The following is a 26,485-nucleotide window of genomic DNA, read 5'->3' as shown; positions in this document are numbered from 1 at the left end:
AATGAAGGAGAAATAGTATCAGAATTATAACAGGAATAGTTGATTAGGAAATGTCATAAAACATCGAGTATTCTCCTGGAGAAGCTGGCAGCCTATGGCTTGGATAGGTACACTCTTTGCTGGGTTAAAAACTGGCTGGATGGCTGGGCCCAGAGAGTGGAGGTGAATGGAGTTAAAACCAGATGATGACCGGTGTTCCCCAGGGGTCGGTGTTGGGGTCCATCTTCTTTATCCATCCTAAAGAGTAGTCAGGCATTGGAACAGGTTGCCCAGGGAGGCGGTGGAGTCACCGTCCCTGGGAGTGTTTAAGGAAAGGTTTGACATGGTACTTAGGAGCATGGTTTAGCGGGTGGTATTTGTGATAGGGGTGTGGTTGGACTAGATTATTTGGAGATCTTGTCCAACCTCAAAGATTCTATGATTCTATGAAAAGTAGATCATCCTTGTCAGATATAGGGAAAAAAAGCCTTCCAACTTGGCTTCACCTTGTGTTTTCCTTAGAGAAAAATAAATTAAAAAAAAAAAAAAAGATTACTGAGCCCCATTCTGATCTTCTTTATATGAATATAAACTGCACTGAATGGAGTTATCCTGGTGTATTCCAGCATAAATACATTCAAATGGTTCTATGTGAACCTGAAAATCCTGTGAGAAATGAGCCAGAAAGAAGACAGTAAGAAGCCCCATTTTAGGGAACCCTGTGCTGGAATCCTCAGACTGCAAAACACACAGTGGTTCGGCATCATTGAAAAAGACATGGTAACTGGCTTAAGTCAACAGCAGCAACAGCAGCAGGAGGCATATGGGCTGAATACTGAAGAGCAAATTCCTTTCCCATAGATATGAAAATAGAAAGGAAACATGAAGCTCTGGGGTATGCAAAAGATATAGGCACTTTACTCGGTAAAATGAGAGAATCCAATCTTCAACACGTTAAAAAAATAATATTAAGAGGACTTTCTTTTTTGTTTGTTACCAAAGTGTAAATTTCAAGATTTTTTTTTTTACTTCAGGTAAGAATATGACAATTTATTCTCCTGTGAAACTGTATTTACTAACTCCCATGAGGGTCCATTTTTTTTCTTTTCATGTTGTATAAACTTAAAATAATTGACATAAGTCTGTATCTGCTCTGGATATAGCTATCTATAAGCAAAATATATATTATTTTTTTTTTTTAGAAACAAGAGTTCTATGCTAAATTACTTTAAAAATAACATTATACACTCTCTATAATTATATAGCAGCTAAAATGACAGTATACCACCCAGGGTTTATAGGACTCTAACCTAGGGGTGATATGAGGCATTTCATCTGTGTCTGCAGAACATCCTGGTGTACTGAAGACCAGGATGCTTGAGGGTCCTCTGAGTGCTCTTGTAAGAAAAGCAATACTTCGCAGTCCTCACTCCATAGGGTGAGAAGTTACATCAGTGAAAACAGTTTTCTGATTTACACATGACAGCTTGATTCATTTGCCTAAACAGGGGATCCCCAGAATCATCTGAGGTATTTCAAGGTACCTAAGATATGGTACTGCATGGAGCTGACAGAGATTATACAGTGTGAACAGGTGACTGTTGTCATTTTGGTTTCAAATTTCACCAGATCCCTATATGTGGGCAACTGAATAAAGCCCTGGGCAGCACCCAGAGAAGTCTACCTGTACTCAGCTCCCTCTAATCTTTCTTCAAGCATGACATGGCAGTCCTGGAATTTCTTCAGAATATTAAAGGACCCACAGCATTCAGACACTAGCCAAACGCAAACCTAAGACTAGACCTCAGCATATATATTGATGGAAGCACTTTAGGAGGACAACATTTCTTAAATCACATTGGTTTTGTCCAGTGAGTAGCTCTTTGCAGGATTTGGTGTAATTTAAATAGACAGATTTGAAACCTTTATCCCAAACAGATGTTTTCCACAGACATAGTAAATAAAGTACACTTAGGTCTATGATTTCTTTCATTTCACTGATAAAATGTCAAATATTTATTTTATTGCAAATTAATTCAAATTTTAAGTACACTTTGGAATCTAACCACTTAGTCATACAGTAAGGTATCTCTACATCTGAAGAAACTCCACTCATTTAAGGCATGTGCACGAATGTGTATACATATGCATATAAGCATAAAAAACTACTCATACACACGAGCATAATTTGATCCATCAGCAGCTAGTGAACAGAATTATCTAGCAGAGCTTTCCCCTAAAGCTAATATTAATGATTTTTTTCGCCTCCCTACTTACGTAAGAAAACAAAGCAGATGGAGAAAAGCCTAATAGAAATTGTAAGGTATTTTAATGATTTCACTTTTCAAACTGTTTGTTCTTTTCACTTGCCCTCCCATGTGTAAATTATACATTTTGCAATTATTGCACTGCCTAACTCCTCACTGGTTGACTTCTTTATCAAGAATTGTATATAAAAATTTATACCTGGGGAATATTATGCTCAAAGTCTCAACATCATGACTCTTGAACTGCAGGAAGGCCAGATGAAGTAGAAGACAAGATTTGGAATCAGTTACATGTAGTATTAACTAACTAAATCTTTCAGAGAAATAAGAGAACCTCTGCCCCCTGATTTATGGACTATTTTCATGTAACTCTAAAATTTAATCTCTGACATGCACATACAAATAAATACATAAGCAGAATCAAATACACTGTTTTTGTGAAATGTTTTAAAGTTAGCACCTGAAAGTGCATTTCAGTACCCCGGATCTGATAGATCCTCATTTATCATAGCAAAACTAGTCTTGAATCAAGAATGGGTTTGATTCTGATTTTCACTGGCATTGATTTTCATAGCCCTGTATTTTTCTATTCTATACAAGTACCTCCAAAAATACTTTGGAAAATTGGGAGATATGTGTGTGACTCAGTACTGTTGCTTCTGTTTAATACAAAGATTAAAACCAACATAAACTTAAAAAGAAAAATCCTAGTTTGTACAGGGTTAGATTTACTTTAAATGTCTGCATAGGAACAACAAAAGATAAAACCTAATCTCAATCCAGTAGATTTTTTTTTGTTTTAAATGAGCAATTATAACACAGATGTGCACATTTTTTTTCTAATTAATTTTAAAAATATTATTAATGAAGGTGGTGAGTAGAACTGGGCCTAACCACCAATATCTCTGCTTGCATAAAAAGACAGAGTTAAGATGAAGCTTAACCTCCTTTGATACAAGTGAGGAAGAGATGGCAGGTACTGGAGTAATCAGTGAATGCATGTGTGCACGTGTGCTACACAGTAGCCAGGAATATGACCAGAGATGCGAAAGGTTGAAAGATGGGAATAAAACAGAAAAGAGGATAACAGAGGGAGAGAGGAAGAGAAAAAACATAAGTTAGGTAAATCAAAAAGGTGTTCTAGATACTGTTGCGATTATAGATAGAGTTTGCTTCTTCGACTAAGAGTTCCTCAGTTTCCTACATTGGATATTATCATCTTTTGAGGCTTTTGGGGGTATTCAATGATATTTCTGACATAAGATTTTACCTAACTCTTCCTTATAATTAGGGCCTTTTCACATCTCTGTAATGCGATCAGGCAGAGTTTATCAAGAAATTTCTTTTTCCTCTTTTAGTTGTAGATGAGCAGATAAAAGTTTATTACTGCTAGTATGTTAGGTAATTTTATTTAATTACTATAAGGCATAGCTATTGTGTTTTGAAGAGATTTTGGAATTAAAAACAGTGATAAGGAAATAAAAACAATTAAGACTGAGGCAATGGAGAAAAAAAATTCTTTGCTCCTTAAAAGCAGAAACAATACAAGTTGTCTCTAAATAATTCACATGTGGTGCTGGGCAAGCTTCTCAGAAAGCAACATTTCCATTTTCATTTACAAGTTTCCCCAAATGTTTCATTAAAATTCAAAGGCTGTGCTGAAAAACAAACTAAAGTACTTTCAGGTATAGAGGGTTGGGGTTGTTTAGTTTTAAACAGGTTACTTTCTTTCCTTATCTTCTCCAGCAGCTGGCACTTATAAATGAAAAAATTTTTAAAAACTGTTGAAATCCAAATTTCTGATCACTAAATAAAGAGTAGTGAGATGTGACATTGGTACTTTCTGTCCTCCCATGGCCTTTCCTCTACTGTTATGCCTCATCTCTGGCTCAGTCTGTGGCATTTCATTGCCGAGACTGATTTTTCTGGTGATGAAGAGATAATGGACCCTCTGAGAAATAAGACACCACATAATAATGGTCTGCTTTACAGAAGTAGTCCGTTTTAATTTCATGGTTGTTGCATTATCCTACATGATTTCTCACAAGACATTACAGCAGGATCACAATAATGCCACCACTGGTGTGTACATAAAGCAAAGTTAACTTTAAAAGTGGTGTTCTTTTGAGTAGTTTCTTTCTCTAGGCTGTATAAAGCATTAATTCATAATGATTGAATCTTCCACTTTGTTCCCTTTTTCTGGTACTAAAGCACATTTATCCTATATGTATGCATGCTCAAAACTAAGGTTGAGGGGCTTTGTTTCAGCATAAGGAAGGAACCTGAGACCAAGTATAAAATATTCTGTGACAAAATATTTTGAAAGAAGCACATTGAAAAGAGAGGGATATTCATGCAAGAAAGAAAGAAAAGAAAAAAGTATTTGTTTTTTGTCTGCTTCAGGAGCTCTGTAAGTGTAGATAGTTGCTATAGCCTTTTGTTCAAATGATGCAGCTAAAATTGATTATCTTTTATACTATATATATACTTTTACAACTGTATATACATTCTTATGCATATGATTATGATAATGGAATGTCCACAAAATGGTATATGCCTTAAAAACACACAGATGCCTACTTCTATTATAGACTTATGAAACAATGTCATGAAACTTTTTTAAACATTTTTTGACATTTGAGGTATGTTGGTGGCTGTATTTCCACCAGAACTCTAAAACCAAAGGCTCTTTTGACATTGAATGTAGACCCCTTGCTGTGCATGAAACATTTGTCTGTTTCAGTGGTAGGTAAATTCTGAAAGTGGTGGTATATAAGATCATGTTTAGTTCTTGAGCTGTATCACAAGTTATTAAAGTCTCAGAAAAAGATATATATACATCACAAATACTTGATATTCAGCTGTAAATAAAATATCAAAAATATCACTTACCCAAAGCTTAATATGAATATGGACCTATTTGACTTAGTTCTATGTCTCTGGCAGTATCCACTAGCAGATGCTTATTAAAATAGAAAAAGATGCTCCCCTAGAAAACAATCCCTGTTTCCAGCAATCTAAAGACTGTGGACTTAAGTCTGATTTGTAGTCAGCATTAACAGTTCATGATAGACTTTCATAATTTTTCTAAAAACTATTATCAAAGTTTTTTGAACTCCAAACGTTTGAACACCTACATGACTGGGCTATGAATTCACTCTTCTTATCTCATGAAATCACCATCAATATTTTTAGTAATATCCTTTACATAGAAAATACAACAAACACAAATGAATATGGTACAATCTCAGTCAGATACATTCTATGAGCAGAGATAAAAATATATATATATGCCAATAATTTCAAACATGCTGTGAAAAGACAGTAACATGAAGGCATGAGATTTCATGGCTAACGTTTACATATAAATGATGTAAGGATATTATTCTTACTGCAGTTTCCTTGTGCAACCCACTAGTTCAGCTGGAATGTCTATTCCTAGCAACTGGCACAGGGGAGAGAGGGAAAACATACCGAAGCATACTACTGTCAGCAACAAAGTATCTTGACTCGAACGGTAGAGTCTTTCACCCAATTTTAAGGTTTGATTATTGGTTTATAGGGAGAAAAATTAATTGTGTGTGACCTTTTTTTTAATGTAATAAAATCCTCATTTTTTTTTCAAGCATTCATTCCCTTTATTGCTCCATGTCTTTACTTCCTGTCATTTTCAAAACCTTCCACTGTGAGGCACAGATCATAAAAGGAGGAGTTCTTACATTTTGCCTATTTCTTTTTGACCTTATACCTCCCAGAGGTTTAGTTGGTACAAGATCTATTCCCATCCTCCATTCATTTAAATTTTCCAGGACCGTTAAACTTCAGAATTCTCAAAAGACTAAAAAGACTAAACTTTTAAAACAGGCTTCTGTTATGACCACAAACCGCACTGTCAGTGAAGGAGAAAAGGGAGATAAAGTTGAGTCTAATTCAGAAACATGCCTCAGATGATCGGTCCATTTCTGGTTAATCTTCTGATGTGACAGTTGCATGAGAAGTGAAGGTCAAATCACATTCCTGCTTGCTGATACTGATGGATAACCTGTCAGCAGGCCGGACATGCCACCTCCCCAGACACAACCCCCTGTCAAATTCTGGGCCTGTAAGAGGGAAAGTTCAGGAAATTTTTCTTTCTCTTTCAACCTAAGAAATATAAGATATTCAAACTGCAAAATATACATTATAATGCACATCCAAATATATAAGCTTCTTCAGAACTAATCTTTCATAGCACTCTTAGAAGTCAATCTGATTTCTAGGAACTCAGTTTGCAACACAGAATTCCTACAACTACATCTAAAATGGTGGGCATTTGCAAATCTTTGACCATTTGCTTAAGCGACATCAAGACCGTTTTCCCTCCTCTACAGGTACACAGCAATAGATTTCCTGCTAACACCTAGTGAAAATAGTGCAGTGGGTAAACACAAGCAACTAACTTCTAGTGAAAAATACTGCTGTGGCTCCACTAGATCTCCGCTTCCAAAGTGCTTTCTATCTTGACTTTATATAAATAAATAAAAATACAAATAATAAAATATGAGAATAATGAATATAAAGGAGAAGTGAGGAATGAAGATAAATTGGTCACCCTACATTCAAACTAGTGCATGAACCATTTATAAACAAATAAATCAATCAAAGCAGTCACCTCTACTCAGGACATTGCTGGTTCACATTCTCCATCCATGCAGGATCAGTCTGAAAGTTTATTCATCTAACTGTGGTCTACTCTCATCCCCCCTCAATATACACACACATACTTTTTTCCCATTACTGTGCACCAGACAGATTTACAATAAACCAGACACAATAATGCCTGGATCCATCTTTCTAAGTCCCAGCTACATGTATTAGGATTTCAAATTAATCCTTCACATGCACATTGTCTAACATTTATAAGCAATGACTTTACAAACTAGATCTTGGTTTGTTAACTCCTTCTGAAACTCTTTAGTTTTCCTTGAATGGAATAAGCCTAAATAGTTCCACATAACCTATACATTTTATCTATTCAGAGATTATCTATACTTTGAGGTCTATTTATTAGAGTACATATTGAAGTTCCACATCAACCCATCAACTCACTAAAATGGACATAAATTGTGATATTCTTAGAAAGGAAAAAGCACATGGATGGAATTGGAAAGGTATCTCTCTTTATAGACGGTGGCATTAAATGTTTATGTTTGTGTTTGTTTTAAAAACAGTTGTTGTTCTCCTTAAAATATCACAGCTAGAAACTGTAGCGGTGGTGTTTTTCCTGTTCCTACATTTACATCCACTTTTGTTTTATTCATTTGTTAAAGCATTCCAGTGGGGTCAAGAGCTCCATATACAATAGTCTCTTCTCCATAGCAAAACTCAAACTCACACCTCCAAGGAACAGCTATAATTGCATTGAGGAAGCATGCTCAATTCCTCTTGCTGAGACTGTAACACTTTGCATAAAAGAAATAATTAACTGGAGCGTGAATGTCTAGGACACTCTTTTGAGAGCAGGTTTTGCACTGAGGAGGAAGAGGAAAGTAAGTTATGTGTTTCTTCTGCCGATTAATGCAAAAAACAAGCCATCCAAGCAAGATAGTCTGATATCCAAAAAAAACCTACACCTTTCCCCTCATCTAGAATGCTTTAAACAAACAGCCATAATCATGTTATATTTTCTCGCCAGTCCAACGTGTTAATTGTATGTGCCCAATGGAATATTTTGGCTGCTCATCACTTTTGTTTAGTCTAAAATAAATTTGATTGCAGCATTTTTTCTGCAGATGGGAAGTAAAAGCTTTAATTTACCCCTAAAAATTAATGTTTGATTCCAATCCACGTGTGGTCTTCAGATAGGCAGAATATCTTACACTTCACCCTGAATTCCTGAGTTGTGCAAGTCCTCCCAGGAGTTTTAAGAATGAGAGAGCAATGGAACTTGAGGACATTTAACATCTAAAAACTAAGGACCAGTAGTGGGAGGGGTTTAGGACTAGGGAGCCACTTAAAAGCATTTTAGGAATTGGTTCAAAGGATCAACAACACAAGTAAGTCATCCGTCAGTATTCTACAAATTATAGTTTCCATACTATGGATAGTCAGACAGGATTCAGTTTGCTCTCTTCTTTCCCCAAAACAGTTGGTGGGACATGATTTCATTCTCTTTACTTTTCATTGTTGCTTTTATTGTGATATTAAACTGAAGGTTAAACTGAAGACATGAGCTTTACATTTTGTTTTGAAAACAGTAAAATCTGTAACCGTACTTACAGCCATTCATTTAGAAGTGAATTCTGCATTCTGGATGAAGATGCTCAGAAAATTCTCTCCTGGTCTCATGTGGTTCACCCTTGAAGATGGCAGCTTTGTTGTTCCTGAAGAAAGCTGACAAAAGAAAATTTTAATGGAATCAAAACTGGTTGTTTAGAGCTAGTGCCATGTATGGTCTTCCCATACAGAACATTATAAACCTATGTTCAACATTGATTGTGTTGTTTCCTCTTTAATTCCTAAAGGCATAAAAAACATCAAATACAATTTTGTCTGTACTCCTCATCAATAGTTTTTTTTCCTAGTTATTGTTTATTAATGGTGCATAAAGAATTGTAAATGTTAGTAGTAGTAGATTATTGTTATGATTAAAATTTGCCATAGCTTTTGTTCTTTTGTTAATAAATGGACTCTGTTTTTATCTGAATTACTTTCAGATTGGTAACAGAAGCTGATGAATACTTACCACACATAGTTATCAAGGTATGGACTATTCCCTGCTAGTCACAGCATGGCTCTTCTTCAGTGAATGACTAGAGTATTATAAATAACATTATGAAGACTGTATACCTTCTTGAACAGAATCCTGACAGCAAACCTTACAAAACAGACAGATCTTCCTGTACACAATGCAAATCTTTAAAGCTACCTCTTCACTGAATGGCACGTTAAAATTAAAGATAGAGGAAAATGAGGAAATAGATTCATTAAAGTTTCATGTTTTTAACCTTTTCCACACTACCATAAGAAAGTGGAAGTCACTTAAACCCTGACTGAGCTTATTTATATCAACAGGGAATGTAAACCTGGTGCGGTAAGTAAGAATATTTAGTTTAGCTAATACATAGCATATGCCACATAGCATTTCATCTGAAGAATTTATTTAGTGTTTCATAAAGCATGGACTCATAAAAATAACCAAAGAATTGACATGGCAAGTTTCTTTTTCTCAAACACATTTTTTTGGTTTGTTTTTAAAGCAATTATATAAAGTGCTCTAATTGCTGCTTACTTTAGGAAAGGTTTAGCTCCACAAAAATGCAGACTACACCAAAGCTATTTTGAGAGATTTCAGAAAAATATACAGTGATGCCAAACAGTTGCACCTATGCAGCATTTGGGGTTTCATGGTTTTTACCTCTCACAGACAACAGGGAAAAATAGAAAAGCTGGCAGCCTTGGCAGTTGTTTCACTTTAGATGATGAATTCCATTTCATATAAATTTGTTACAGTAGTTGCACATAACAATGGTGCTTCTATTTTCAAGCCATGTTATTTTTAACATATACCAGGGCTGTCATGCAGGCAGCCTGTTTGCTTGCTCTGCAAGAAGGTTTTATATTGCAAGAGGCTTCCACCCCCTACCCCCTAATGGTAAAAATAAATCAATTTCATCTGGTGGTAGTTTCATTTCTCCCCCCCCCTTTTTTTTTTCCACTTTCCTCTCCTTCCTTTGTGGGCCCCTTTCCACAATGCCATATGGCAGCTGAGGGAAGGGTAGAGCAATGATCTGCATTTTCAGCTCTTAACAAAAGATGCAAGAGTGTCAAAGAGGCTCATGAATGTATGAGACACATACATGTATAGAGAAGTGCCTCCAGTCCTGTCAGGAAGGACTAAAGAGAAGCCTGATAAACCTGACATCGCTTTAGTGCAAAGAAAGGCAGCAGTGCTTCTCTCAGTAGTTCATCGCACTCCCATCCATCCCCCCCTACCCCCTCTCCCCTACCACCCCTTTGGGTCCATGCCAAAATCCCATTAGCTCTATTAATGACATGTGGTTTGAAGAAAAAGCGTGTGGCAGAACAAGAAAGGCACAAGATCAACCATCTTATCTATTCGTTTTTTATACGTGTATCACGAGATAGAAGTATTTCAGCAGGGGCCGTGTCATCTTGGCTACGTGAACAGCAAAAAGAAAAAATGCAGCAAGATGCTGTAATCAGTTTCTCAGCTGTCCTAATTCATCTCCCTAAGTCTTAACATATGAATAGATGAAACTTAATTTTAAAACACTGACAAAGTTTTCAGCATTCAGGTTTGAAATACAGCTTGGGCTTTGTCTGCCCCTCGCCCTCCCCAAGACTTTAAGCCATTTAAATACTCTCCTGATGGGCATTGTGTGGCAGAATGAATGCACCATGTAGGATCGCAACTGCTTACTTGGTACTCCTTTAGTTAAACAAAAAGATGCAGCCACCTTGTTCCATCAAGGTCCAAAACTCTGAGCAGCTTACAAACAGGGCATTTCAATTTGCAGAATGTGCTTCTCCTGGAGTATTTTTAAGGTCTGCCTACCATACAGCTTAGTATATTTCTTAATTTTTTAGAGCTACAGTGCTAGCAACATGATTTGCCTATATATATTTCCAAAAGCAGGCATTTTAAAAGGAAAAAGAAAATATGTTTTCAAACTAAAATAAAATCTAACTTTGGCAAACAACCAAAGTTGTTTTGTATATTTATACACAATACTTTATTTCATTACAACATAGTTGTAGCAAAGTAGAGTATTGATAGAGTGTATAATGACCATGCTGTTTTGTCCCTCAGCAGGATACTTCTGCTTTGTCCACTGAAAGTCAAGCAACAGTTAAATCTCTTTTAGAAAGTGAGATTTGCCACAGTCTTAAAGCCATTGTAAATAATAATTTTAATAAGAGCATATTTTTAAACGCACCTGAATCTATTCCAGAGGTATAAATTCAATCTTTCAACGTCTGTGCATGCATTCCTGATTAGCCTCAAATAACTCAAAATAACTATTGACCATTAATCATCTCTAGGGCAAAAGTGTAAAGTTGAGAGTATCTATTGGATTTAGATGCACTTAAAAGCCTGGCTGGATTTGCTGGCCATGGCAACCACTCTTTAAACCCATAACTGTCAGTTTGAGCAAAACTGTGACAAAAATAAGTCAGCTATTCATCACTTCCTTTTCTCTTCCAGAACATCTGTTTACATAGCTGATGTCCACTCATCAGGATGTGGACATTTTATCAGCATCACAGCAGTTGAGACTACTTACAGGCTCAGAAATATTTTCTTCTCTCCCCTCTTGAATATTTGTATTGCATATACATTTGGAATACATGTAAGTTTAACTATTACACTTGCAGTTATTTTTTTTTTTCAGGATTTGGTGAACCTAAGCATGCCTGCTAACACAAGATATAGAATTTTATTTTTAAATCAGAATCCTTAATACGAAGGTGTTCAATATTTCAAAAATGCCAGTAATCCCTGCAATTTTAAATGTTCAAGGGTTCTGGAATCATGAGAGCTTCTGTGAACACCAGCCACACGTTATTGATTTCATCTTGAATTCTACCAAAATCTGAGTTTCTCCCTGAAAACTAGTAAAGTTTCCTGGATTCCTATGGCTTGTCTTTCTTCATGTAAAGACTGTTAATTTCCCTAGGATGTGAAATTACGTGTTCTTAGTGATACCTGTTCAATGACATGTAAGGTACAACGTTAGATGAATCACAGGAGAGGGAGTAGACCCCTTCTGAACACACATAGCGACAGTATTGGACAGACTGCTTACAAATTAAAATATACAAACACTCTGGAATATATTGTTATGGGCACATCTCCAACCATGAGCTGATTTCACATTGTTTCTCATCAGTGCTTCTATCGTTCTAACGTGTTAGCCTTTGCTCATCTGTGCCAACACCTGGATTTTGTCCTGAGGCACTGCTTGGCACTGTGCAGGCCTAAGACTGTCCTCAGTCTGTACCCCTCAACTGTATCTATCAGAGGGAAAGGTCCTGCCAAGTTTATTAATATAACTTAGTTGATACTGCGTCTGGTATGCACAGACTAGGATAGCACATCCAGTCTGGCACAAGGACTTGAGACGATCCTCCTAGCTTTACATTTTTATGTCTTTGTGGGCACATCAGTCATAGTGACTCCCAGGCTGCTGACTAGAAATTTCTATACTCATCACAGTGAACTCACCTGTGGTTTTGGATTTAGCCCACACCTTCCTTCATTGCCTGCTTTGCTCTATATAAAGCCAATAAACTGGTGCATTTGTGGAAGTGTCTTACGTCCATTTTTTGAGAGCACAGAGGATAACTTGTATTTCACAGAATCACAGAATTGAAGGGGTTGGAAGGGACCTCAAAAGATCATCGGGTCCAACCCCCCTGCCAAAGCAGGTTCCTTAGAGCAGGCTGCCCAGGTAGGCATCCAGATGGGCCTCGAATATCTCCAGAGAAGGTGACTCCACAACCTCCCTGGGCAGCCTGTTCCAGTGCTCCATCACCCTCACTGTGAAGTTCTTTTGCATGTTGGTGCGGAATTTCCTGTGCTCTATCTTGTGGCCATTACCCCTTGTCCTATCCCCACAAACCACTGAAAAGAGATTGGCCAAATCCCTCTGTCTCCCACACCTCAGGTATTTATACACATTGATCCCCTCTCAGTCTTCTTTTCTCCAGGCTGAACAGACTCAGGTCTCTCAGCCTTTCTTCATAGGGAAGATGCTCCAGGCCCCGTATCATCTTTGTGGCCCTCCGCTGGACTCTTTCCAGGAAATCCCTGTCTTTTTTGTACCTGGGAGCCCAGAACTGGACACAGTACTCCAGGTGAGGACTGACCAGGGCAGAGTAGAGGGGGAGGATCACCTCCCTTGACCTGCTGGCCACACTCCTTTTAATGCACGCCAGGATCCCATTGGCCCTCTTGGCCTCGAGAGCACACTGCTGGCTCATGGCCAACCTGTCATCCACCAGGACCCCCACGTCCTTTTTGACTTTTACCATACAGCATAATTGAGGTCCATTATTTGGAAACAATAAGTAGTATTGTGGTTTGAGGGATTATATGCAGAAAAAAATATTTAACAAGCACTAGTCTGAAACTGAAAACATTTTGATGGATAAACCATCTCTTGACCTTCCATAGGCATACTAATAGATCCTGTTATCACAGCAGAGACATCTCTTTTAGATCAGTGGCAAATTTTTAACAAGCAATAAGCCACATCTACCAGTGCAAAACTTGAAGGTACTTTATTTTCTGATGGAAATTACTTTTTCCTTTGCTGATCAAAACAAAACAATCAGTCTAACCAATACAGAATAATGTTTGTTTTGGTAACAGTTTTGGACAACAGTCTTCTTTGATCCAAAGACAGATAAAAGATACTAATGTCAAGAATCAAGCAATTTAATATTTATATGATAATCTTGAGTGTTATGAACCCAAGCAAAAGCTGCTGGAGCTTTATTTTAGTTTTCACAGTGCCTCAGTTTTCAGGACTGGTCCCAGAAGGTAAAATGCTTTCTGCAAAGCTGTAGCAGGGAAGCATGAAATATCTAACTTCTATCTCATTGCTTGGATTAGTTGAGCTAGAGTGAGGCCTGAGCGTGAAGTGACTTGAAAGAGAGGTTCATTGCCTGGTCTAATAACCACTTGATGGGAACTATCTGCAGAAGAGTAAGATGGGGTAAATCACAGGGAGTTTAAATTTTGGATTAGAAGAAATTTCTTTCAATGTATTTTCCCTCTTCTTAGTCATAATTTCATATACCATGCTTGAAATTGCAAGCATGGCACCTCAGGTCTATCTGGCTGTAGCAATTTTTTCCCGGCTAGTAACAGATTCATTTCTGTTAAAATTCTATTACTCCCAGCTATTTCTCTCAAGGATTGTAACAATTCTTCTGAAAACAGATCAGCAGCTTTGGTATAATCTTACTCCATATAACTGGAACAAGGTCCGCTTCTAGTAAATCCTGCAACTAGATGTGACAAGAATAGAAAACTTCTTTTCATTTCCTCCTTGCCACCCAGACAGGTAGTAATGAAAGACATGTTGAAGTTTTCTGATTCCAGACACAAAGTTAATTGCCAGCCCCCAGTGAAAGAATGCAGCTAATGTTATAAACATTTTTCCCTACAGCTTTGACATTAAGCAGGAACAGCACAGGAGGGGTCATTTCTCATGTGTTAGGTTGACAAATAAAGGAAGTTCGTGTGGAATAAACATGTATATCCTAACACACTAATTAAAAGGGCATTTTCATTATCTTTGATGTTTGTGAAACTGAACTTTTGTTTAGGTAAATTAAAACCAGAACATATACCATAAGTTATATTGGTAGACTTGAAACATAAAATTGAAAGAATAATTCACCTATGAACAAACTGGGACATTATGTGCTGAATTTAATTTTCTGTGATCACACTCACACAAAGTAGCTGCCTAAGCATGCACTGTCCTGGATGTGATAGGTATTTTCAGATTCTTGCCCAGTTTTTTTTTTTTTTTTCCCCCTGCTTGTGGTTCTGATAAAGAGCTGTTGGAAACAATATTGCATTTCCAGTTACATTATGGTAGGAACATTTTAGCTGATGAGTCTTAAAATTCTCCAGCTTGAGCAGATGAATGTCAGCAAAACAGTTCCTGGACATTTAAATGTTCAGAAAATTAATACCAGTAGAAGAAAATTAGAAACAAGTCAGCACCAAATTATTTTTCAAGTGTGCATGAATTTATTTTTGCTAAAACAGGTTGTATTCAGTAGGGACTAGCTTATAAATCTGGAAAACTTCCAAAACTCAATCTATACAGACCAAAGTCAGGTAACTTTCTGGGTACTCTAGAAATATATCAAAGCTTTAACAGTAGCTATTTTCAATTAAACTTGCCTGTTGTTAGAATACTTCAGGCAATGTAAGCTTTTAGTTTAAGGAAGGTAGAACAATTCTAGATAAGGGGCAGCTGAAGAACTCAATGAATATACAACTCTCATCAGCCAGATTCATCAGAGAATAGCCAAGGATTTCTGAAGAGAACAAATACTATAGGGCAATAGTTTTTGGGAACATTCAGGACCCTGAAACAAGAACCTTATGGGAGCAGACTTATCCGAGGCAGTAGAAATAAAGAATTTCATGTCAACATATAAACAGAAAGGCATGCTTTCTGAGACTAACACCTGTCTGGGTGAAAAGCAAATCAGAAGATGGAGGGATTGGAATGGAGGTATATTATCACCCCACTACTAGCAATTAATTGGATTCATTATGTGTCTATCCAGCTACAGACACCCCCACTATATGAGCTTCAAAAAACACTTCCTTCCAGAACAGGGTGGTAACAAAGCTAATAAAGAGACAAGTCCAAAACAGAGTTCCAAATACCAGTATTTCTGAGCTTTGGCAATACTTGGATTTGGATACAGTACCACATTTTAATCATTACTTTTCTTTATTCCTAGATGAGATTGTTGTGAAAATGAATTTGGAGGACATCAGAAAATTGTACTTGGGAGATGGAAATTCCAATCTGGGATTATTTTACGTCTCTGGATCTTACCAGCCTTGTTTGTAATTAAATACCTTTTGGCAGAAGACCAAACTGTGGTAAGAGATGAGGCTCTGAGGTGTTTAATCCCATGAATGGGAAGAGCAGTCCAATTATAGCATTATCTTTTGACTTGGAAGAGAATTAAATTACCTGATTTGTCTTGGCTTGCCATTGTGATTTTGGAAACATTTCCTCAAGTTAAGATCACAGGAGGACAAAGTCACTCATGTATTTCATAGCAGATTTAGAGACACTATGGCTGCAGATTTTGCTGTGAAATTATATGCCTAAATGTAAAAAGCAGGACATTAAAAAACATAAGAACCATTTATAACTTTAAACATAGGAGTTTAATGTCAGTTGAAATGGCTCTATCCATCTAGTGGAAAACATGATAAAGAATCAGGAGGAGACCCATGAACTCCTGGAACACTGACAGCCAGGTGGCATAGCCTAAGACATCTAAACAAATGCTAGAAACCTTTATTAATGACCTTATACATTTAAGATGTCAGTGTCAGGAGGTGCAACTCCTGGAAAGTTTTGCCTCCCCCCCCCAGTGGTAAAGGCTGTTCTGTTTTTGTTTGTTTTTTTTTTTTTAAATAACTTTCTGCACAATATACTTTATTTAAAACTTGTAGTTGGCTAGAACTTTTTATCCATTACTGCACTCATAGCAGAAACACCATCTCTGAATGACCTAGGCTAATTCAGTTAATCTCCTGATGCTTAAATCATCAGTTAGTAACTGTAACACAAGAAAGAAAAGTAGAAATTACTATAGTATGGTGTTGCATCTAAAATAAACCCTGTTCAGTGTATATAAACTATTTTGCTAGCCCCTTGATTCAGTCTATTTGATTATTTCAGTGAAGTAAGTGAAGTTCTGTCTTTATAAGTAACAGGCACAGGACACCAGAAGAGATCCAGAACAGATATATTGAAACAATTTCAGAAGTAATAAGAAAGTGATAATAGGAACTCATGATCTTCCAAAAGCACCAACATTAACAATGCCAAGATACTATTGCAAGCCATGGATTTCATAGAGTTCTGAAGGTAAAACAAACTAAACCATATTCATGGCATCTGTGGTACAGTTTTGGTATTGTACCCTCCCATACTTCAGATAAGGCAAGTAACACACGCTAGAGAATTATGAAAGGAATAATATTGAAAGACCTTCAGTAGATAATGCTCAGAGGGCATACCCAAATCACAAGTTGCATACCTTAGGGTATACTAAGTACATATAGGGTAAATTCATCTTTCTAGTCACTGAAATAACTTGTCTGATTTGAATGGAAAACTTAAGACTAGGCCTTTTATTTCAGATTTGGGTTTAAAAAGGATTCAAGATTTTCTATATGTTATTTTCCAAAATCAATTGAGTTAGAATTGAAACAAAACACGTAGATCAAAAACTATGGTTTAAGTCTTTTTATATTTATAATATAAACACAAAGAACAATTAGAAGGATGAAAAAAATCAAACACAGAAAAACGAAGCATTTCATTCCAGAAACGTTAACATGGCATAAAAAATCCTAAGAATGCAAAGGCAATTTAATGAAAGCCAGCACGTTCCAACAGTATTTCCGAACAGATATGAGGTATTTTCCCTTTAGAGTGATGAGTTTGTATTTTTAGGGAAGAGCAGAATTCCAAAATTATTACCAGTAATCAAAATGTATGATAATATGCCCCAAATCTGTCTTGTCTGTTTGTCTTTCATCAGATGCTTAAACGAATTTTGTGAGTAGTGAAGAATAATTCCTCTATTTTCTGTGCCACAGTGACTCCTCCAGAAGTAAAGACACATTTTTAACCTTGGTAGAGAGCATGAATGTTTTATCTGCAAAAAATCTAAAAAGAAAATACAAATCAAACCATCCCAGCCAAATCCGGCTGAAGAATAAAATTAAGGTACCCATGTGCATGTATAGCTCCAGTTAGAATTCATGGATACCAAAGACAGGAATAAGCTGCCTATGTGCAGGAGCCTATTTGCACTTCAGTCATCTTGAATACCTTTGGACATCTCATGTGGTACCAGCCATGTACTTTTAGGCCATTATGGTATGAACAAACATTTCTAAACAAAGTACAAAACTTGGAAAATAATCAAGCTTATCCTAAAGCAAATACCTATTGTGAATTGAATCCCACCTCCAATATTTTAAAAACTTGGATTTTTCATTTGACTATCTGACTCAATATTTAATATGCCGAAGTCAAATCCAATCTTTATTAAGCCAATTCCTATTGACTTTTTAAAGTCATCTTACTTTTTAAAGTCATTAGGGAAATAAGTCTATCAGTTGCTCAGCAGCCATACCTGAGAAACCGAAATTATTTCACTGTATCTTTTACTACATGGTGAAGTCTTAATTTATCAAAGCTTTGTCCTTCTGTTTTTACATATATTGCAATATTAAAGTTTCCCTGTTTTTTTTATTTTCAATTGCATGAGCAACTTTGGCTAGCAAGTTACAAATTATTACTTTGAAGCACTAAAACCCACTAATAAGACTACAAAGTTATAGTTCACTAACATATGACTAGTTTTGATCCAGTTCTGTACAGTATATCCCTGTGCGCACTTATACACATCAGCAACTTAAAATCAACAGCAACTGCTCTGCAGTATTTGTTCTACACTGTAAAAATCCCCATAATTGCAAATTATTACACATCTTTACAGTCTAAGTTGTTTTAATAGCATTTTTTCTAATGGTAACATCCTTGCAGCCTAATTTGGTTTCTTCCCAGGGAAATTGGCCATGTAGGATTGAATTAGAGTGATAACAACTGAATTTAAGCTGCTTATCTGGATAATCATGATTAGATCACCTTGTGTTCATGGCTATATTATATGAAATTTCATCAGTTTTTTCTTACAGTCAGCATTATTTAATATTTAAGCAAGAGCTAGTAAAACTGAAAAGAGGGCATTTTATATAAGATAACTTTTATGCTTATTGTAAATCCACAGGAGAGAAGTATTTGTGTCTTAGTAAAATATTTAGATTCTCTGAACATATTTTGAGCTGTACTGTGGACAATATAACCCCCTTTGAAGTCAGTGGCAAGTCTCCCAATTAGAATTGCATAAAAAAATGATTTTTCCACTGAGGTAGAACCCACATGTTCAAAATAATTCTGTTCCATACTAAAAAGAAACAGTTGCTTTAAAATTTTGTCTTCCTTTAATTATGTTTGCTCCCAAGCAAAGAATGTTTCTAGCTCATAGTCGTGTTGTTTTAATTTATTGTTTATAAATCTCTAAAAGCATTTTTCTGTTATGACTTCTAAATAAGCTTTACTTTTACCTCAAAAGAAATAGAGCCTCACCAATAGGACTCATTGGTGGCAGTTCAGGTCTCTTTCTGGGGCCAGTTATTCTGATGCAAAACCGTTTTACCTATTTCACAGTTTTTGTGCCTTTAACTTGTGTCAGTGTTTACACAAGAAGGGGGTTGACAGAGAATCAGTTCTCATATTAGTTTCAGTGCTTTGATAAATCTCATTTATATGGATACTGTTATAAATCACACATTTTCTATACTAATCTTTGGTGATAACATTATTACAATGGAAACAGTGGAAAGGAAAACTTACATTCTTATCCAGTGAGGTGCACTGAGAAAGCTGAAAAACAGACCTCATGAGCTTCCTATGTAATGAAAAGCAAAGTCATGAACTTCCAGTTGCTGGCATGTCATCATGTTACTCTCTTTCTGATAGACTTTACATTCAGCCTGTAATTGTTGCAGTCTTTATGGGCAACATTTGAAAATAATTTCCTTCGAGAAGAGCTTTACCTCAGGTTAAAGAAAAGTCCACTGCCAATTCTGAGCACTTGCATACTGAATGTGGTCATTTCTGTAGCTCAAGAGATTGCATTACAGCCCATAATTCCTTTTTAACCCTGCCAAACACCTGCTGCTATGGTAACATGAGGTATCTGACAATCAGTTCTCTTAGCATTTTCTGCTGTTTCTTTTAACAAGCTTTGCACACCTTTGCACACATCAAGCTTCCTATAAGAACTCAAAAGCTACTTGAAAATATAGATTTAAATTACATCTAGATTTAAAACATTTAAAAAGCTCAAACATGACATGAGTTAGAACCAAATGTTACAAAAAGCAACGCAACTTTCAGATAGAGAATACTTATTTCCAGTGATAAGCGTAATAACTATTTCTTCTCAGCTGGGCAAGAAAGGAAGTTGAAAAGAATTAGATATTAACTGCATATGTTTATATATGTCATTTATTAATATGACTGGAAAATAAAAACATTACCGTAAGTCTTATGAGAATTCTTGCTCATTTTTACTGCTAGCTAAGCATTGTTTATTATTATGGAGTTATGTTTAGAGTGTCTTTTCCTTATATTTTCTTTAGAGAAACAGATACTCTGTTGCTGATTAAATCATTTTCTTCCTTGTTGCAACCCCTTCTCAGTTATTTTTGGAAAGTAATGCGCTCTATCAGTCAGTTGGCTGTTGAACTTTGTGTTTGATTTATAATTTGCATTTGATCATGTTTTCACATTGCAGAGCATTTTGCTTCTTACATTTCTAAAAGCCAAATTCAAGTTTAATTCCATTGATTTTTGTGTGTTTCAACACAGGATCTACATATCACAAAGCAATGAAAATGTCATACTATCCAGATATTTAAATCTTTCATCTGCAAAATCTCTTTGATCCAGGGTAATTTCAGTAATATCACAGGCCAGGTCCCTAGCCAGTAAACCTGTTTAACCCAGCTTTGCCAGCTTCGTGATACCAGAGAAATGTGAACCCACCCCTAGTCCCAGACTTACTTCACAGAACACTGAGAACATAAAGAAACATCCAGTTTTCAGTTCCCTTAAGGCCTTTCATAATTTGCAACTATTACATCAGAGACCCACTAGAGTCACCCTAGACAAAGTAACTTTTTTATTACAGCACAGCAGGAATGTGAATTGGCTGCTGCTTTTTGTGCTACTGAGACATTTTGAAAAAACTCTTCAAAATAATTTCTCTTCTGAAGTTGCATCATTCAACCCCTACTCATCCACACCAGTCAGCTGGAATTCAGTCTTGCACCACAAATGATGGTGTTTTGGTTGCTTGGTAACCCCAACCTCTTAGTAATTTATTAAGGGCTTGGTGTTGACAGCGAAGAGGTGTATTTTCTAGTTTGTAACATATTTGGGACCATTTCTTTGCAGGCTTTTGCTGCATGCTTATAGTATGTGTTTCTCATTTGTGCAAACAGCAGTACTTCCTTATCCCAGTGTGACAGTTGTTCATCTTCCTGTACAGCTTGCATGAGTAAACTCCTATCTATATTCCTAGTTAGATTTCTGCAGACCATATACAAACATTGAAAAGATATCGTTTGAGGTGAACATGTAAGGGTCAGTAGAGTATGGGTACCTCTTTCAGAAGATGAGAGTTGCCGAAAAGTGATGATTTTTTCCCATTCCTGGCTGTATTGAGTGATAACTCACGTAAATAGAGAAACCTGTTTATCAAATGAACTTCCAACTTTTAGGCCTTCTAAGGTAAAAAATCTACTTGCCATGTGCTGCCAAAATATTTCATTTTCTCATGTAAATAAATCACAATAGCAGTCAACAATCACGGCAAGACTGTATGAACACTGTTCCAAAGATAAGATTAAACAGAAGCAAATGGCTAAACACAACACTAGCATTCCTGTCCAATTATTAAATAACTAATTCATTAAACCACAGAGCCAAATTAGAAAAGCTAGCCATTTGTGTATGCAGACACACTGTAGTTAGGATAATTGGAACCAGCTGTTGTACTGTTTTGCTTCTGAAAGGGATCCAATATTATTTGGAGGCAATGCCACAACATGGAGGCAGACTGCTAAGTGATGATAGTGTTTCTGCTTCCACCCCTCAAGCCCTTTTTCCTCAAGCGGTTTATCCAACAGCTATGATGACTCTAACCCTGTCCAGTTCATCTAGCAATCCTAAAACGGATGGAGTGACTGGACTCAGAATTAGTTGGTGAAAAACAAATAATTGAAACCTCTCCCAGTAATCCATTAGGGATAGAGTTACAATCCCAAAACTTTTCCTCCATTTTCTTAAGCTGTTACATCAAGGAAAAAAAAAAAAGGCACCCTTACCTAGAGTAAAAAGGCAAAATAAGATGAAAACAACTTTATTCACATATGTTCCAATTTCTAGTCCCAAATGTTTTCCACAAGGAAGAACAAACTCTTGCAAAATCTCATTTTTAAATTTGGCAATTTAGATATTGCAGAGCACACTATGAGAGCTTACATAAATGCAAGCTACAAAGGGTACAGTAAGAATGTCAAATACTGCACATTAAGTAATCTTTTAATCCATTACATATATTTGTGTCAAAAAAAAAGGAAACTTTAAAAAGCCTATGGTAATAGGCATACTTTTATGAATTAAGTTCTCATTTCCAAAGTAGTGACAGTGAAAGTGTTATTTTAAGTTGCTTATATGCTCAATGTTGATTTAAAAGATGTACCATTTTCTGTCTTTTAATAACAATATTCCTGAGGGTGTGGAAGTCTAGTTTATTTAAAATGGCACAGATCTGCTGTAATGCTGAGATTCAAAGGCATAAAGAGCCTCAAGCATCTCAAGTCTTACAATTCTTTGTTAATATGCTGTAGAAAAAGAGTGGACAGTAAGCACCTGGCTCACTGCCTCAAGCAACAAATTACGATAATGTTGTTGACATTTTTCTACTTTTTAACTCTACTTTTTAAAAGACTCAGAGTGAATAAAAACAAAGAAAAAGCCAATTCTTTTGAGGGGAAAAATGTCTTAAAACTAAGATTATTCTTAAATTTTAGACAAATAGTTTCAATCAAAAATTACTTGTTCATTTTCCTTTCCCCCCCCTTGACTGAGATTTTATTTTCCAGCTTAATCTTTTTTTTTTTTTTTTAAATCGTCCCTGTCTGTTCTTTTGGTTGACTTTCATCTTGGATAAATGTTTGCAAGAGACTTGGAAGAGATGGACATACTAGCTCTAAACTAGCATGCAATGGTATCAGACTTTGCTCTGCAAAGGCTGATGCTCTATCCCTAAAACTAGAATCATGGCACATTAATGCAGACCTGCATAGCACCTGAGCTGATTACTCCCATTTCAAGTCTGGAACTTAATTCAGGCTTTATGCGGTTTTCAAAAATCAAGCTAGTAACTTGGCACAATGCTGTGGCATCAGCTCAAGTTAATGATAGCTCGGGGATCACTGCTGGAAAGGTAGCACGAGTATTCACATGCGCATACATAGGGAAAGCTCATTGCCACATAACATAGCATTCTGATATACAAGTATTTCACAGCTTATCTAGGGAAACATCATAAACTTTGCTGCAAGTTATATTCCTTTGGTCTTCTAAAGTAAATTCCTCAGGATAGCTAACAAGCTTTTCCCTTGATTAAGGAGCCCATACCCACCCATCTCTTATAACTTAAAACATTCTCCTCTGAATAGATTTAAAAAAGCCGAAAATAGGCAATATTAATACCACTGCATCTTTAGATACAGTCTATTGTCAGGAATATATTGAGTAATGTGTGAGGGTTATCTGAATTATCACCCCAGGCATATAGATGCTTTAAAGAAAGTGACTGTAAATGATCATAATTATATTTTCATCCATATAACTAAACACCCAGACACTGCCAAAGACATTTTCCTCACCACAGGATGTCTCAGGATAATCTGAAGTATATACCAAGAATCAAGACAAATTCCTGTGCTACTGTAAAACATGCAACTCAGCAATTCAGAGCAGACACCTCACTAACATTGCAATTAATCTTCCAATTTCCTTACTTCCTATTTTCTGAGAAGTATGAAAATAACATGGTTGAATACCTGTAGCTTGTAAATATTCCCATCAAAACAAGACATCCTTTCTTGTAAATGTAAACAAGATACATGAGCCAGACTTTAAAGGTAATGTTAAAGAGTCTCAAGCCATATAAAATTAAAAGAAAAAATACCAGCAAAGTAGATATATTTAATCCATTTTAGAAATTAGAATTAAGCATGACAAAGGGATCGAATCATTGAAATTCTGTATCAATATCACCTTCCTAATTTTGAAGAGCAGCACTGCTACGCTCTAAGAGCAAGCCAAGAAACATTCCAATTCAGTCATCACAAAATAAGACTGACACTTTCCACCTAGGAAGAATAAAAGTACTTGTCATTTAATAAGTTCTGAATATGCTGATTCTGGTCTGACTCAGCTACAGTAGTCATACTTTTGAAAAAAACAGTTGTGCTCCCCACCCTGTCCTGCACATCTTTCAGAGATAGGGAAGAATCATCCCACCCGTTGCCTGTTGCCACAGCCACAGCCCAGGAGTCCAGCACAGAGAGCAATCATTTCCCACCACTGCTGCAAGCACTGCAGCTGGGGGGTGTCTTTTCCACCACTGCATTCTTTACCTAAGTGTATAAAACAAGCTTTCTGAACACTATATTTCTTATAGAAAGAACTGCCTCATATCTTAGGCATCTGACTTTAAAGGGTTGTCAAACTCTTGGAGAGGTAGGCAATAATCAAAAAGTGTTTAAATCACTGTAGTTATGTACTACAGACATTTCATGCCACTTTTTCCATTTATTTTTAAATCGTGACACATTTGTATTCTCCCCGGGTGGAGAACTTGCATTTCATTTTAAGATTTTAAGTTAGGTATCTACCAAGAACTGCTTGGTATACAGGGAAGAGCAACGTAATATACATCATTGGTCTAAACTGAAGAGCACACACGTCAGACTATTCTAGAAACAAACCTGGATGAGAAAAAACAATCCCTTAAATTAATATTTCTTACAAGCAAATAAATATATTTTGCAATGAACTGAAAATAAAGATTCTATTGAACCAGTATGCAAAAGGAAAAAAGCAATGTAGAATGAAACTAAGTTTTCGCTAAGTTTTCTGTGAAATCTTTGAGCAAAGGAAAGTAAACACTTTGAGACACTAAAAAGATGACTGTACTAAGTTCTTCTACTGTTTGTTGTCCATAGGCATTGCAATTTTTCATACTTAGTAAGTTAAAATAAGTTTTAGTGAGAACTCTCATGTAGGAAAAATACCCCCAAATTCCGAGGATCCTCTAGCCCAGGCTCTTGCTGCTGAACATCTAGTGCTTTAAGATAAAATTATGAAACTCCCTTCTACGAAGATCACACAACTGGAAAGAGTTCTTTGAAAATCTTGGATATATACATTTTATAAAACTAGCATTATTCTTATAAAACTACGTATAAACTTCAATAAATACTCTACCAATACTTTAGATATTGCATGAAATACAGACATGTACACTGAGTCTGAAGATGTCTATCTTACCCCATTTGTTCGTCTTCTGGGAAGGAGAAGATAAGTAAATACTAGATCCATTTTTTCTGTGCCACTGACTTTGAAACATATGATGATGGTCTGCAAAGGATCTTACATACATGGATTACAAAACTGGATCATTTTCCACATGTGAACAAAGATCATGATCTCAAGTGAGAGCATTTACTTGAAGTTTCTCTACTTTCAGACACATAAATCCCTGTCTTTACTTTCAGGTTTTGAATATTTATTTTTTTTAATTAGTATCATTTATTTATTTAAAACCTAAACACTACTTCTTTGATACTGAAAACTGGTTTGACTAAACAGAAGATATTCAATCTGCTTATCATTCTGGTTTTGGCTAGGATAGAGTTAATTTTCCTCCTAGTAGCTGGTATGGTGCTGTGTTTTGGATTTAGTACGAGAATAATGTCGATAACACACTGATGTTTTAATTGTTGCAGAGCTGTACTTACACTAAACCAAGGACTTCTCAGCTTCTCACCCTGTCCTGCCAGCGGGCAGGCTGGGGGTGCAGCAGGAGCTGGGAGGGGCAGAACCAGGACAGCTTACCCAAATTGGCTAAAGTGATATTCTATGCCATAAGATATCATACTGAACAATTAATATGGGGTGGCTGGCCAGGGTAGGGGGGGACCACTGCTCAGGATGGGCATCTGTCAGCAGGTGGTGAGCAATTGCATTGTACATCACTTATTTTGTACACAGTAGTAGTACTATTATCATTCCAATTATTTTCCTTCCTTTCCTGTCTTAATAAACTGTCTATCTCAGCTCACAAACGTTCATTTTTTTTTCCCCCAATTCTCTCCCACATCCTACTGGGCAGGGAGGGTGAGTTGTGTTGTGCTTAGCTGCCAGCCAGGTTAAACCACGACATTTATATTTAATAGAGGAAAAGGAAATGCTTTTCTAATTTTCTTATTTTGCTGAAAGCAGTTCATGGGAAAAAAGCTTTAAAGTTACTCAAACTGAAAATCTGATTTACATAGCTTGTACGCAAATGTATTGAGTTGATGTAAGAAGGAATCTTTTATAAGATTTCAAAGCCTGTTTTTGTGTTTGCCATGTTGCAGAAAAAGAATTTAAATTATCTTTGGTAATGACCATTTATTTTTTATTTCATTTCAGAAGCTATTTTAAATTCATGTTACCGGTTTACAGCATGGATTTATTCTTTATTAGTCTAAAATTGCAAGGTTTTCATATCTCATTTTTTAAGAACATGTATGCAAT

General features: G+C 36.2%; 1 protein-coding gene across 14 annotated transcripts in view; it reads right to left on the bottom strand.

Annotated features, from left to right (window-relative positions):
* Nucleotides 1–26,485, bottom strand: part of LOC308194894 (uncharacterized protein) — a 293,597-nt gene that overhangs the window by 258,047 nt on the left and 9,065 nt on the right. For 13 of the 14 annotated variants that reach the window (XR_013951021.1, XR_013951022.1, XR_013951023.1 and 10 more), the window contains exon 2: nucleotides 8,505–8,618. The gene's annotated coding sequence lies outside the window, so the exon portion shown is untranslated. Of the gene's footprint in view, nucleotides 1–4,231; nucleotides 6,347–8,504; nucleotides 8,619–26,485 lie in introns of those variants that run through there. The other variant, XR_013951034.1, reaches the window with a different exon arrangement.

The sequence above is a fragment of the Anser brachyrhynchus genome, assembly GCF_964034855.1.
Source record: "Anser brachyrhynchus genome assembly, chromosome: 4".
Taxonomy (NCBI): domain Eukaryota; kingdom Metazoa; phylum Chordata; class Aves; order Anseriformes; family Anatidae; genus Anser; species Anser brachyrhynchus.
Note: the sequence above shows the minus strand (reverse complement) of the source record. Positions and strands in the feature narration are given on the sequence as shown.